Source organism: Panthera leo, chromosome C1 (genome assembly GCF_018350215.1).
Source record: "Panthera leo isolate Ple1 chromosome C1, P.leo_Ple1_pat1.1, whole genome shotgun sequence".
NCBI lineage: Eukaryota > Metazoa > Chordata > Mammalia > Carnivora > Felidae > Panthera > Panthera leo.
In genome coordinates, this window is record NC_056686.1 from 4,057,482 (window position 1) to 4,069,714 (window position 12,233).

Genomic DNA, 12,233 nt, shown 5'->3' on the forward strand with positions numbered 1-12,233 from the left:
GCAGCTATTTTTAGGCCTAAGTGTTTTACAGGCAAATGGTATATTGGCAAAAGAGAGAACAATCAGCTGGAAGATGGAGTGTCAGGTTAAGCCAAATACTTCCTCCCCCTCAGCCGCCTCTGAAATTGTTCGCTAAATGTCACCAGGTGTAAACTGTCAAAACCTCGTGGCTCGGAGCCAGCGGAACTTTCGGGTATTTAAAGAACTAGGCTCGTGCTCCTCGGAGTGGTTCCGGTGCCTGTTTGAAAAGCACACATGGAAAGTGGCTTTTCCAAGACACTTTATTGAGGAAGGCGGTCCTGCGGCTCTGGTTTTATCTCTGGCTGACTTTTTTTAAAGATGAAATTTGAGGCCATGCAATCTGACCTGAAAGAGCCCAGGGAGACAAAATGTTCTCTCCGTTAGAGCAGGCAGTGCTAACGGGGAGCTTCCTGGGGACAGGAGGGCCGGGGGCCCGGTCCCTGTTCCTGAAGGCACCCCACAAACACAAGGCCGCATCCAGCTGAGCCCGGCTTCTGTGCAGCCCAGGCGGGATGTGTCGGTGGGGGGCTTCTCCAACGCCTATGTGTGCGTAGGTCACCCGGGTTCTGATCCGGTGGGTCTAGGGCCCAGGGGCTGAGACGCATTTCTAATAAGCATCCAGGTGATATGTGGCCGCTGGCCTGTGGCCCACTCTGCCCCCCTCCATCCATCCCTGCACCAGATGGGGGACAGCCAAAGAGGCCAAGAACGCAAGGTCAAGGCCACTGGGCTGAAACATTTGGGGACCCTTCCCCCCCCCCCCCCCCCCCCCCCCCCCCGTGGAACATGCTTGGCGTGGCTGAGGAATCCTGTGACTCCCATCCATCTGCGGTGGCCAAAGGCCACGGCTTGGGAGGGCGGCATGGCTGGGCCCCTCCCGCGGGGGAGGGACTGCGGTCAGGTTTCCCACCTGCCTTGCAGAGGACCCGCTCATGGGCAGTATGTTTGGGTCCTGGAGCTGGGAAAGGGGACTGGATGAGGGGGAAAGCAGATGGAGAGACGGTGGGCTGGGCCATGTGCCGAGGGCCCTCCCTCCAGCTGGTAGAGTTCCCATCCCTGGGGCAGGGGAAAGAAGGCAAGAGGCTTGGGAAGAAAAGAACTTCTCAAAAGCAAAGGCCACGAGCAAGGCAGCGGGCTGGAGAGGGATGGCCCCGGGCTGTTTGCAGAGCCCAATGGAGCCAGGTCCTGCCTGATGTGAGGGGCCCGTTTCTCTAGCCCACCAGCGTTTCTGGAAACTGGCAGGTGTGGGATTCACGTGAGGAACTTGGTCTCCAAGTGCCCGGGTCACCAGCCAAGGGCTCTCAGGGCTCAGAAGAGTAGGGTGAGGTCCGGGGGGGGGGGGGGGGGCGGGAGGCAAACGGAGCCATCCTCTGGGGGGTCCTAGAAGGTGGGCAGAAATGGCCCACCGAGGTCAAGCCCCTGGGAAGCAGCACCACCCTCTGCAACCATCTCTCTGTCCATCTGTCCGCCAGTCTTTCTATAGCTCCCTCTGGGCCGTCCACACCATGCACTTCGGTTCTTTCCCTCGAGGACACGCATCATTGTTCCATTTGTGTTAATGGCACTAGCTGCAAATCTGTAGCGGGAGTGGTCTCCATAGCCTCTGTGCCCCATCCCCAGCCTTGACGTCCCCACCTCTGGAAGGAAGATGTAGCATTCTTGACGGTTGCTGGCCAAGTGGGTGTGGGAAACTGAATGCTAGCTGCCGGCTCACAATAAACCGTGCGCACAGGGCCGCGGCTTTGAAGATCTTGATGTTACATAAATCTGTTCGACTTTGTTGAATCGGCGACCTCCCAAACAGATCTGGCCAAGGACCCCTCTTCCTCAGGAGCCGCACGACCATCTGGGGTTGGCCGAATGGCCAGGTGCTGCCTACGCTCTCCCACTACCAGCACGTGGCACGCGCCTTCAGAGCTGTCCCCATAGCCCCGGAGGATGCCTAGATAGACCCTGGTCAGCGCCACCCGGCCTGTGGAATGGGCTGGCCCGCATCGGGACCCCCGCCACACTGCACACCCTTCCTGGAGTGGCCTCTTCATCCTGCCCCGAAACCCCGCCCAGCCTCCTCTCTGGAGCCAGGGCGAGGGGCCGGCCAGTCTGGTTTGAATCTGGCTTTGCCGCTTGCCCGTCGTAAGGCTCGCAGACTCCTCCACACCGTCTTCTATAAAATGGACCCGTACCCACCCTACCGGGTTGCTGGGGAGACCAAAGTCCTGCTAGCCGTCCCCAACGAGAGACGACAGAGGCCCCCCGCCCACTTCACGTAGGAGTCCCATTTCCACGAAACCTTTAGGATAATCACGCCCACGCAGAGAACACGGGTTAGTGGTGCCAGGGGCTGGGGGAGGGCTGACGGCTGAGGGGTGCACTGTTTCTTTTGGGGGGATGACGATGTTCTAAACTTGACTGTGGTGATGGCTGTGTGCCTCTGTGAACGCACTAACACCCACCGGACTGTCTACGGTACGTGAAAACCGTACGGTGTGTAATTAGATCTGCAGACGACCAGAGGTGAACACCCTCCTCACAGTACACAGAAAATCAAGGAGAAGGTCCGGCACGGAGATGCCTCCCACCCCAGTCCTGGCACACAAGCGGGAGCAGCGCAGAGGAAACGCTCACTGAATTAAGCCCGGCGCTTTCCCTACAGCGGCCGAGCCAGCACGCATTCATTCATTCATGCATTCATTCCTCCCTCGTGCGCTGCTCTGGGCCGGGTGCACGGACCCTGTCTCGGGAGCCGACGGAGTAGCCGGCAACACGCAGAGGCGAGGCAGATTATCCGGTACGTCGAGAAGTGACAGTGACACGGCCGCACTACAAAGTCAAGCAGCGCGAGGGGGTCTCAAGGGCCAGGTGCTGCCGGGGAGACTCCAGAGTGGGGGGAGCAGCCGAGTGGGTGCCAAGGCACGTGGGGGTTGCTGGGAGGGTCCCGATCCACGGAGGTGTGCGGGCCACCTGCCAACGGCAACCGCGGCTGTCCTCCCCATCTGGTCAGGCGAGTGGCGGTGACAGGGCCCGCTCAGCAGAGCGAGCCACCACGCACGGGAAGGGCCCCCTTGGGGAACAGCAGGGGCAGAGTCCCCGGATCACCTCGGGCACCTCATCTGTGGAGTGGGAAGCTCCTAGACCCTCCTGTCTGTGTGGTTACAAGGAGCAGGGGCAGCACCCATACCCTCTCCAACCCAAGGCCTCAACACAGTGGCCCCCATGAGCTGCCCGGGGAACCTGCCGCTGGGGCGGGCATCCATCTGGATGCCCTTCCGGGCCCTTCTAACACTGGGCAATGCTGGGGTTACGCTCAAGAGCCTGCTGCTGGGGCCACTGGTCCTGCAGAAACTGTGAGAAGGCAGGCCGGGCCCCCGGGGCCAGGTGTCTGTGGGGCAAGGGGCTGTCCAGAGTCCAGTCCACTGGTAAGAATAAGCCGGTGACAAAGGACAAACTGCATACACACTGAAAGACTCAGAGGCGATGATGCCGTCTCAGATTGGCCTCCACCGGCCCGGGTGGTGGGGTGGGCAGGGTATATACATGAGCAAGACTGGCCCCGTGTCGATAGCCACCTAAGGGTTCTTTCTTCTCTTTACTTTTGCATTTATTTTTCTATAATTAAAGGCAAAAAAAGAAAAACCAACTAGACCCATGAGGGCAGCTGCAGGGACCCCTTCTCCCTTCCGTGGGCACAAAGAACTTCAAGTCACACGCAGTCAGTTGAGGGACTGAGTCCCGCGTTGGAGGGGAGCTGCCCCTCCCCCCCCCCAGGCTCTATCTCCCTGCGGCCCCCTCGCCCGCCTCCCCACCTGGCACCTTCCTCCAGCCCAGAACCATATCCGCGGTGACCCGAGTTAACCCACGCGTCTGTGACAATATCCCTCCAACTGCCCAGGTGAACCTTGTGCGGTGACCAAGCGTGGAGCCCTCCCACCCCTTCTCCCACGTGGGCTGTGCACAGGGGGCCAACCTGGGGCAGTTCTCAGAAGTTCTCTGGGCAGCGGCTTCTAGGGATCGGCCTGCACTGAGCCCCGGCACGTGCCAGCACCACGCCAGCTCGATACAGTCTGCACGGCAACCCACAAGGAGCGCCAAAGTCATTGCGGTTTCTCTTTCACCAACGAGGACCCCAGAGGGGGTGGGTGGCTTGCCCAAATGGCATCTGGTAAGCCGCAGAGCCTCGATTTGAGCCTGGGCACTGCTGCCTCGATTTGAGCCTGGGCCAGGCCATCCCATGCCAATGGGCGCTTATCCGTGGGCTCCCGGGCAGGCAATGGGGAATATTGTGACCCTCCGATGTTGCCCAGAATGAACCTGGAGGCCCCCAGGGTGAAGGCCCCTTCTTGAGCTGGTGCCAGCCTGCCAGCCTGCCAGGGGCCCAGGGTCAGGGGTGTGCTCCTGGCCCAGCCCCTCACTCCAGCCTCGGAGCTAGGCGCCTCCCCAAGAAGCTTCTCGAGCTCTTGGCGGAGGTGCGGTGCACTTTCCCTTGTCCGGCTCCGGTTCCAACACCCAGTCGCTCCCGTGAGGGTGAGTCCAACCCACGGGGCTGACGGGGCCCGGGTTTACCGAGGCACCACAAGCAGCCAGGGCATCTTCCAGATTTCCACAGACATGAGCAGTGTGCTGCCCTTCTGTCACATTCAGGGGAAGCCGGAGTTGGGGCTGTCGTCCCATGTTTCACCCCATGCTTCCCCTGCACTCACGAGGAATCCTCTCTCTAGTTCATCAACTTCAGGAACGTCTGTACAGACACATCAGAGTCGCGAGCCAGGGGAGCATCATGTTGGGTCCTCCAGTCCTAAGGGGGCGCTCACCCCTGGGGCCGTGCACGTGCAGGGTGGCACCCTGCTGGCCTCCCCTCACCCCCCTGGGCCCGACGTGCAGCTGTGATGATCCGGTCTAGCAAGGCTTTCTAGAGCTCCGGCTCCGGTCAGGCCTGAAGCCCGCCCTCCACCAGACTGCCCCCAACCACTGCAGCTACTTACTTACCCCTCAGCAGCCAAGAGGCCATCGGGGGTTCCAGAATGTGTGTGCCAGAAGCTCTGGATGCTTCTCTCACTAGTTCAGTCAATGCGTGCCCTGAGGAGGGGCAGAGGCCGAAGCGCAGATGATTCCCGTCCACGCTGCTGGCACAAAACACGGTAAATTCTAGCGTCCACTCGGTGGAGGGAGAGGCCAGTGCACAGCACCAACGTTCGATATTCCGCAGCGAAGTCATCAGCCGGGATCTGCCCTCAGACAGAACGAACGCTGACTCGTGATGGATGTGCGGGCAGCCGGCCAGCTCAGCGAGGCCTCAGAGGAAGGGGCCGGCTGAGGGCTCATCTCTCTTCTGGTCTCGGGATGACGGCATGTGCTGAATGTTCTGGGCTCTGTAGAGCCCCACCAGGCCTAGGGGCAGCGTCTGGCTGACATCAGGCATCGAGCACCCCCGCCCCCGCCCCGTGAGCGCTGCGCCCTGTCCCCCGGCTGCCCAGGAAGGTGTCCAGCCAGGGCAGGGATTTATAAAGACGGTCAAGTCCCCTCACGGCCATCCGAGGGGGAGAGGGAAGCAAACAGAGGTGGGCAGGGCAGTGCTCGGCATTCTGTGGCGGCACCGCCCCGGCCCCGCGGCCAGAGGACGTTCGGCCGCCCCAGGCCGTGAGTTCCAACAAACAGCCCTCCCAGCCAAGTGACTAAGAGGGGCCACCGCTTCCCTGCCGGGTGTGAAGCTGACAGAACGAGACAGATGGCTGCCTGCGCGGCCCCCGCCCACGGCCCGGCTGCCGCCTCCCTGCATCCCGTCTCCCTCCATCCGGCAGAGTAAATAAATACATAAGTTGTTGGCTGTTGCTGTTTTTAATGGAGGGCTGGGGGCGGCGGGGAGAAGGAAAAAGCTCCTCTGCGGGAAACCACATTTGCCTTCAAGGGCCTGGAGCTGGCGGCAGGGAGAAGGGCGCAGGACCACAGGCCAGCAGCGCCACAGCCCGAGCACACGCCCGCGCCTTGGAGGGGGGAGGCTCAGACCCGGTGCATCATCTCCCACGGGTGCGAGGAGGTGCCCGCCTAGTGGAGGGGACGGTGGAGGGGTCGTGAGGAAGCCAGGCTCTGGGCTGCAGGGATGGCCCCCAGCTTCCCAGGGCAAGGTTCTCACACCTGTCAACCAGCGACCTGAGGAGGTGAGACGGCCGGGTGTTCTCTGTACACGTGCCTGGGAGGTACTCGTGTCACAGACAGCCTCAGAGACAGAATGTGCCAACTCCCAGCACTGCCCGGGGAGGAGGGCGGACGGCTCCAGGGGTCACCTAAGGCATCAGGCCCTTTGGAACTTCACACCCAGCCAGAGACACGGGGGTCATTAGTGCCCCTGCCCCTCTGCTCAGGGAGCCCCAACGGCCCCCGCCCGCTGGCTGCAGGGGCCGCAGATCTGCGTCCTCTCCCTCCTGCCAGCCGCTGTCTTCCGGGCTCCTTTCCACCGGAGGAAAGCCTGTGGCTCTTGGAGCCTAACAGCGCAGACCAAATGTTTTCCAGTTTGCAATTTTCTGTGCCGCGAGCACACACATTTGGAACTTGGCACGGAGGGCGAGTGACTAACTTCCACTCGCGGTAAAATCAATAGCTTGTCCTTTTTGTAATTAACGAATGTCTGGTGCGAAGAGGGTTTCCAGTGGTGACAGAACAGCTTCCTGCGAGCCTGAGGGACACAGACGTTCTTAATTAGGAAGCCGTGCACGCTCCCTCTCCCGTCTTCATAATGGGAGACAGGAGGGGTCTGGGGACAATTGTGCAGGCAGTCAGGATGTCTTCTGATGACTGGGGCCACTCAGCATGGCCTCGTGGGGGGCCCCGTGTGTGGCCAGGCAGGGGTGAACTTGGCATCCGGGGCCCCTAGCCTGGCAAGCAGCTGTGTCCCCAGAGAGCGGCTGCACCCACAGATGCGACCTCAGCAGGCCGGGCGGGCAGCAGAGTCCCTCACCGCCCTGCCTGATGGCCCACGTGGGGGGCTCCCCGCGGCCGCCTCCAGTGATGGCTCCAACGGTGACATTGCCTGTGTCAGGGCCCCTCACCCGGCGGCACGGCTCAGCCTCAGGAACAACGGCTGTGCTGTGCAGAGTGGCCGTGGACTCCCCTCCGAGAGGGCCTGGGAGCTGGGGACATCGGGAAAGGCAGTGAAGGGTGACGGCTCTGGTACAGGAGGCAAAGCAGGACTCAATCATATCGGGCGCCTTCTCCTCAGCTTCACCCACGACACGGGCGGTGGGGGGGGGGGTGGGGGGGGGCGTGGCGGTGGTCACAGCACTCACTCCTGAGCCAGCTGCGTTGACACGGCTGTCCCCACCGGACAGCCACGATAAAGATCGTAACTGCCATTCGCTGAGGCCGGGCCTGGCCCAGGAGGCATTTGCCGAATGAATGAATGAACGAATGATCGAACAAATGGAAGAGTGAAACAAAAGAGCCTTGATTCCAAACTGGTGTGGTGTTTGTGCTAAAGATTCAAACCAGCGGCTTTGCTCCAATGACACGCAGTCAGACGCCTTCCGTTCCCAACCAACTCAAGAGCTCAGACCCTTGAGGGGCTCAACAGGAGCCCCCGGTGGTGACAAAGGCATGACGGGGAGCGTCCAGCGCACCTGGGCGTGGATAAAGTCCCCGAAGAGGCACCTCCCTCCGGCTGGCGGTTCCGACTCACTGTAGCCCGAGGCCGCGCGTGCGTGCAGGGAGGCCCCTCTGCATCCTTCCTACCACTGGGGGCTCCAGAGCCTGCTTCTCACCTGGACCTTTGAGTACAGGGTTCAGGAGTGTCCCTGGATTCACCGGGTCTTTGCCACCTTGCGGAGAAAGCACGGTGCCAGTAAGAAGCAGTGTTTCTTACACGATCAGGGGCAGGCGGGTCTGTGTTCCCCCGAGACGGACCGGCCATGAGCTTGTCCTGCTGAAATCCCCTTCCTCGGTCCTCCAGCCCTGGCCCCCGTCCGGTCCCAACCACCTTCACAGGCCTCTCCCCTCACTTACGTTCCAAGGTGGCCGCAGTGGAACCTGGGGCGCCCTGACCAGCGGGGGTCCCCTCCCTCTCCCCAGGAGACTGCACCTCGGCCAGTGTCGCCCACAGGCCTCCCCTCCTCCAGCCGCCTTCCTGGTGCCACCGGAGTCAGGCCTCACCGTGCCCTACGAGAGCCTGCTTCTGGGTTCTCACACTCGAGAGAAATTAAAACAGCCAGGGGTCACCCGGATTTGAAAACATCACAACAAAGCAACGAGACCAATGTTTCCAGAGTAGAACCTACGAGCGTTTTAACAAGAAAAGGTGTATCATTGGTGCTGTGGGCCCTTCCTTTCGGGTAGCTGGCTGTTGAATGTTAATGGGAGGGTGGTCTCCAAAACACTTGCTGTTCTGGCAAAGGGCCCAAGGCGGACCGGCAGGGACACGGTGGGGCTTCAGGGGACATCTGCCGGCGGCACAGGTAAAGGCGGTTGGAGGAAGAGCAGAGGGGAAGGCCGCGCTGGCGGGGACTGCCCCCTCTCACCCACACCCCCGGTTCTCACAGGCCACTAGAAATTTCCCAGCACCAACCACTGAGGTGACAGGAACGGCTTGGGGATGGGGGCATTTTCCCACCACAAGACAGAGTCCCTGTGAAGCGTCCAGAACCAAGTGAGAGGAGGGATCAAGAAGTTTCATGAAGTCCAGTCCCTGACTCACCCCTGCGCAGGGAGGGGCAGGGAGAGGCAGCAGGGAGCACAGGTTCCCTCGATAACGTGGCTTCTCACACCCTTCCAGAACAGCACCAATCCTGCCGCACTACAGTACATCTGAGTTTCTTCAATTAGGGAGCGAGTGAACATCATTCCAGGACATTGAGTGTCCAGGACGCTGAGGGGCCCCCGCCCATGACAGTCCCCGGGTAAAGACCCGCTTTCCTACAACCTGGGGAAGTGATGTGTGTTCCCTTGCTGCATTGGGCTGTGCAGAGCAGGCCTGGCCGCGGTCAGGAGTGGCAGCCTCCTTAGCCTCCTTAGCTGTTGATGCTTCATCTCAAGGAATGGGGCCATCGGGAGGACCCCAGCCCCCTGTCTGCATGCCACGTGCCTGGGGTCCGGCTGGGCACGGATGTCCTCTGCAGGGCAAAGGAGCCGGGAGCCTCCCAGTTAGGTCATCTCTGGGACAATTCAGAGAGGTCCTGCAGAGTAATTGCTCAGCCCGTGATGGCTCCAGTGGGGAAACGGAGGCTCGGGGGCGGGAAGGGAGCAGTCGTGGCTGGGGCTCAAGGTCCTACACTAGGTCCCTTGGACCAGATCAGCCATGTGACTTCGGTCAAGTTACCTCCCATCTCTGTCACGGTCACCTGTCTGCAGGATGGCAACAACCGAGCCTGACCCCCAGTGTGGGGATCCGCCAGCCCTGAAGTGAGTCGGCACTCCGGGAGCGCTCCAGCTGTCACCTTCCCAGGTGACAGGGACTGGCCCTGCCTGGACACTGGCCTAGGGGGGCACCCCCGGCCCCTAGAGTGGGTGCTCAGTAGGCGCAGAAATGGCGCCGGGCTGGGTTCCCCCTTGTCCTGCCACCCTGCCCCGTGTCGACACACCCCGGTCACCGCAGGCCAGCACACAGCACCCCGGCACCCCGCCCTCCACATTCTCCAGCCACACCTCCTGTCTCCCCGGGGCCCTTGGGGGCAGCAGCATCCCCATCTGAACCAGAGAATGGGAGGCAGGCGGGGGCCCCAGAACAGTGCTTCCTCCCTTCAACACAGAAATAATTTGGTTCTCCAGTTTCTAAAACGAAACTGAGACGAAGGAGGGTGCTGGGACCAACCTGGTGTCAGGTCCCCAGGAAGCCACCCTAGCGGTTGCCACCGTGTCTCTCTGCACAGGCCACCTTTCCAGCCCTGCTCAGGGCCATCTGGGGCGTGCCCTCCACCCCTGACGTCAGGGTGCATGGCCACAGACAGGCCTTCAGAGGCAGGCAGGGCAGCAGTGGGGCCTGGGCCTGGCGTCCAGCCCGGCAGCCCAGCTCCATACTCCACATCTGCCTCTTTAATGATTAGCCTGGAAAGTGCCGGCAGCTGCTGAGCACAGCCGCCCCAGAATAAAATATTCATCAAGAAAAACTCCAAACAGCAGCGCTGCCTTCCATGTCAGCCGGTCCCCGGGGATGGAAGCTAAAAATAGCTGACAAGGTGGGGGGGCAGAGAGGGGAGGAGGCCGAGCGCCCACCACGGCCACAGGCACGTAGGCTGTGCGGAGCACACGCGTGTTCTGGGAGACAGACGGCGCTGTGTCGGCGGGCCTCGAGTGCGCGCCACGCAGGACAGGCCGGGGCTCCCTCCCTGCCACGGGGTGGGCCCCAGGATGCCTCAGTGAAGAATCAAAGACCATCTTTAATTCTGGAGAGATAACAGCCTGGATCAACGTGAGGCCGGCCGGCAGGAAGACACGGCCATCGCTAGCTGCTGGCCCCTCAGGCTTAGGGGATTCGGTCACGTGCCCTTTGTTCAAACAAGTGTCTTTCCCCACCGTCCCGCTGCAACCCTGCCGGGCACCAGCACCTCCTCCTCTGGGCTGGCCCCCCACCGATGACGGACATCCCTGTCCCCCGTCACAGGTTTCTAGAAAGGGCACAGGCAGCTTTCTGCGCACACAGGCTGGCCCAGACCCGCGACTGTTTCCTATGTCCACGGAGGTCTTGGGTACCCACCCAGGGGGCTCCTTGACGGCAGGCCACTCTCCATGGGAGACTGGACCTCCGGGGAACCGAGGCCCTCCTCCCGGCTGCAGCCCTGGTCTCCCCAGCGGGCTGAGTTCTGGGGTGCCTGCGGCATGGGGGCAGCAGGGGCGGCCTCGGCACCTCCCATCAAGCCCACAGCAGCTGCCGGGCTCTGGAGCGGGCGAGCCTTACAACTCGGCTCTAGCTGGCACTTCGGACTGTGCCAGAAAACCCTGTCAATTTGCATTTGCTCAGAATGAGCCTTTGCAAGATGAAGATGGGCCGACTCCTTGCCTGTCCTTACTCTCCTACTCACCTGGGGAGGCCCACGGGCCCCTGGCCACCCCTTCAGCTGACAGTGGAGGAAAGGGCCCCAGTGGTCCTGGGGCTGGGCCTGGCTGGGACCAGCTGGGTGGCCTTAGATGTGTTCCCGCCCCTTCTCTCCCGTGACAGGCAGCTGGCCACTGCCCCCAGCCCTCCGGGTCCCTGGTTCCTTTTATCCAGATAGTCTCTGGGAAATGGCTCCCCTCCCCCCAACCCCAGGCCCCCGTCCACAAGGCCACCGTGGAAGGAACCTACCTAGGGAACAACAGTGAATGCTGACCGCCCCCCTCCTGCTTCTTCCCTCATGACCCCCGCCAGGAGGGCTCCAGAGGGTTCCAGGAAAGGACAGCAAACAGCAGCTGACAAGCGTGGAGCTCCTCGTATAAACTAGTGCACAGGACCCTCACCCACCCTCTGTGGCGCGTGCTGGGGCCGTCGCCATTGTACAGGGGAAGAAACGGAGGCACCCAGGAAGTAGGAGTGCGCCGGGGTCCCTGCCCCGAACCCTGGCAGCAGGATGCCCACACCCGCGCGCGTGCCCTGACGGCGCGCGCGCGTCCGCAGCAGTGAGGGGAGGGAGCCCCTGTGGTGTTTAGGGACCGGCACTCGCCAAGTGTCCAGCGGGGCACTGACCGGCGGGGTGGAGGAATGTGGCTGGAGAAGCCAGCAAGCCCACGAGCCCCCACAGGCACCTTCCTGAGCCCCAGTCTGTGCTGGGGGTCCTGGAGTCACACATCGGGGCCGAGGGCGGGGCCGGATACCGAACGAATGCGTGTGCACCAGAGGATCCGAGGTGGTGCTGTGCGCCCGGAGGCGGTGTGGGGAGGGGAGAGGGTCACCGGGCCGTGGGGCGGGGGCGGGGGGGGTGGGGGAGGTGGGGTGGTCAGGCTTTATCTAGGGTGCGGAGGGAAGGCCACCTAAGCAGGAACTATCTGAGAAACCGTGGAAGGAGCTGGCTCTGCACCGGTCTGAGGGAAGGCATCCAGGCAGGGCAAGAGCAGGTACGAAGGCCCCGAGGCAGGAACGAGTCTGGGGGCTGAGGACAGAGCCTCACCGGACCCCGTGCTGAGGGTGCCAAGGAGCTGCCGAGCAGATTAGGCAGGAAGGGGGGAAAATCTGATTTTGTTTCAACAAATCCACTTGGCTCTAGGGTGTCAGACCGAGGGCGGCAAGAATGGAGGAGGCGGTGAGCCAAGGGCTGAGCGGG

At 62.0% G+C, this 12,233-nt stretch overlaps 1 protein-coding gene across 3 annotated transcripts in view; it reads right to left on the reverse strand.

Moving 5' to 3' along the window:
• ACOT7 (acyl-CoA thioesterase 7) overlaps positions 1–12,233 on the reverse strand; it is a 100,574-nt gene that overhangs the window by 1,336 nt on the left and 87,005 nt on the right. The gene's annotated exons all lie outside the window — the stretch shown is intronic.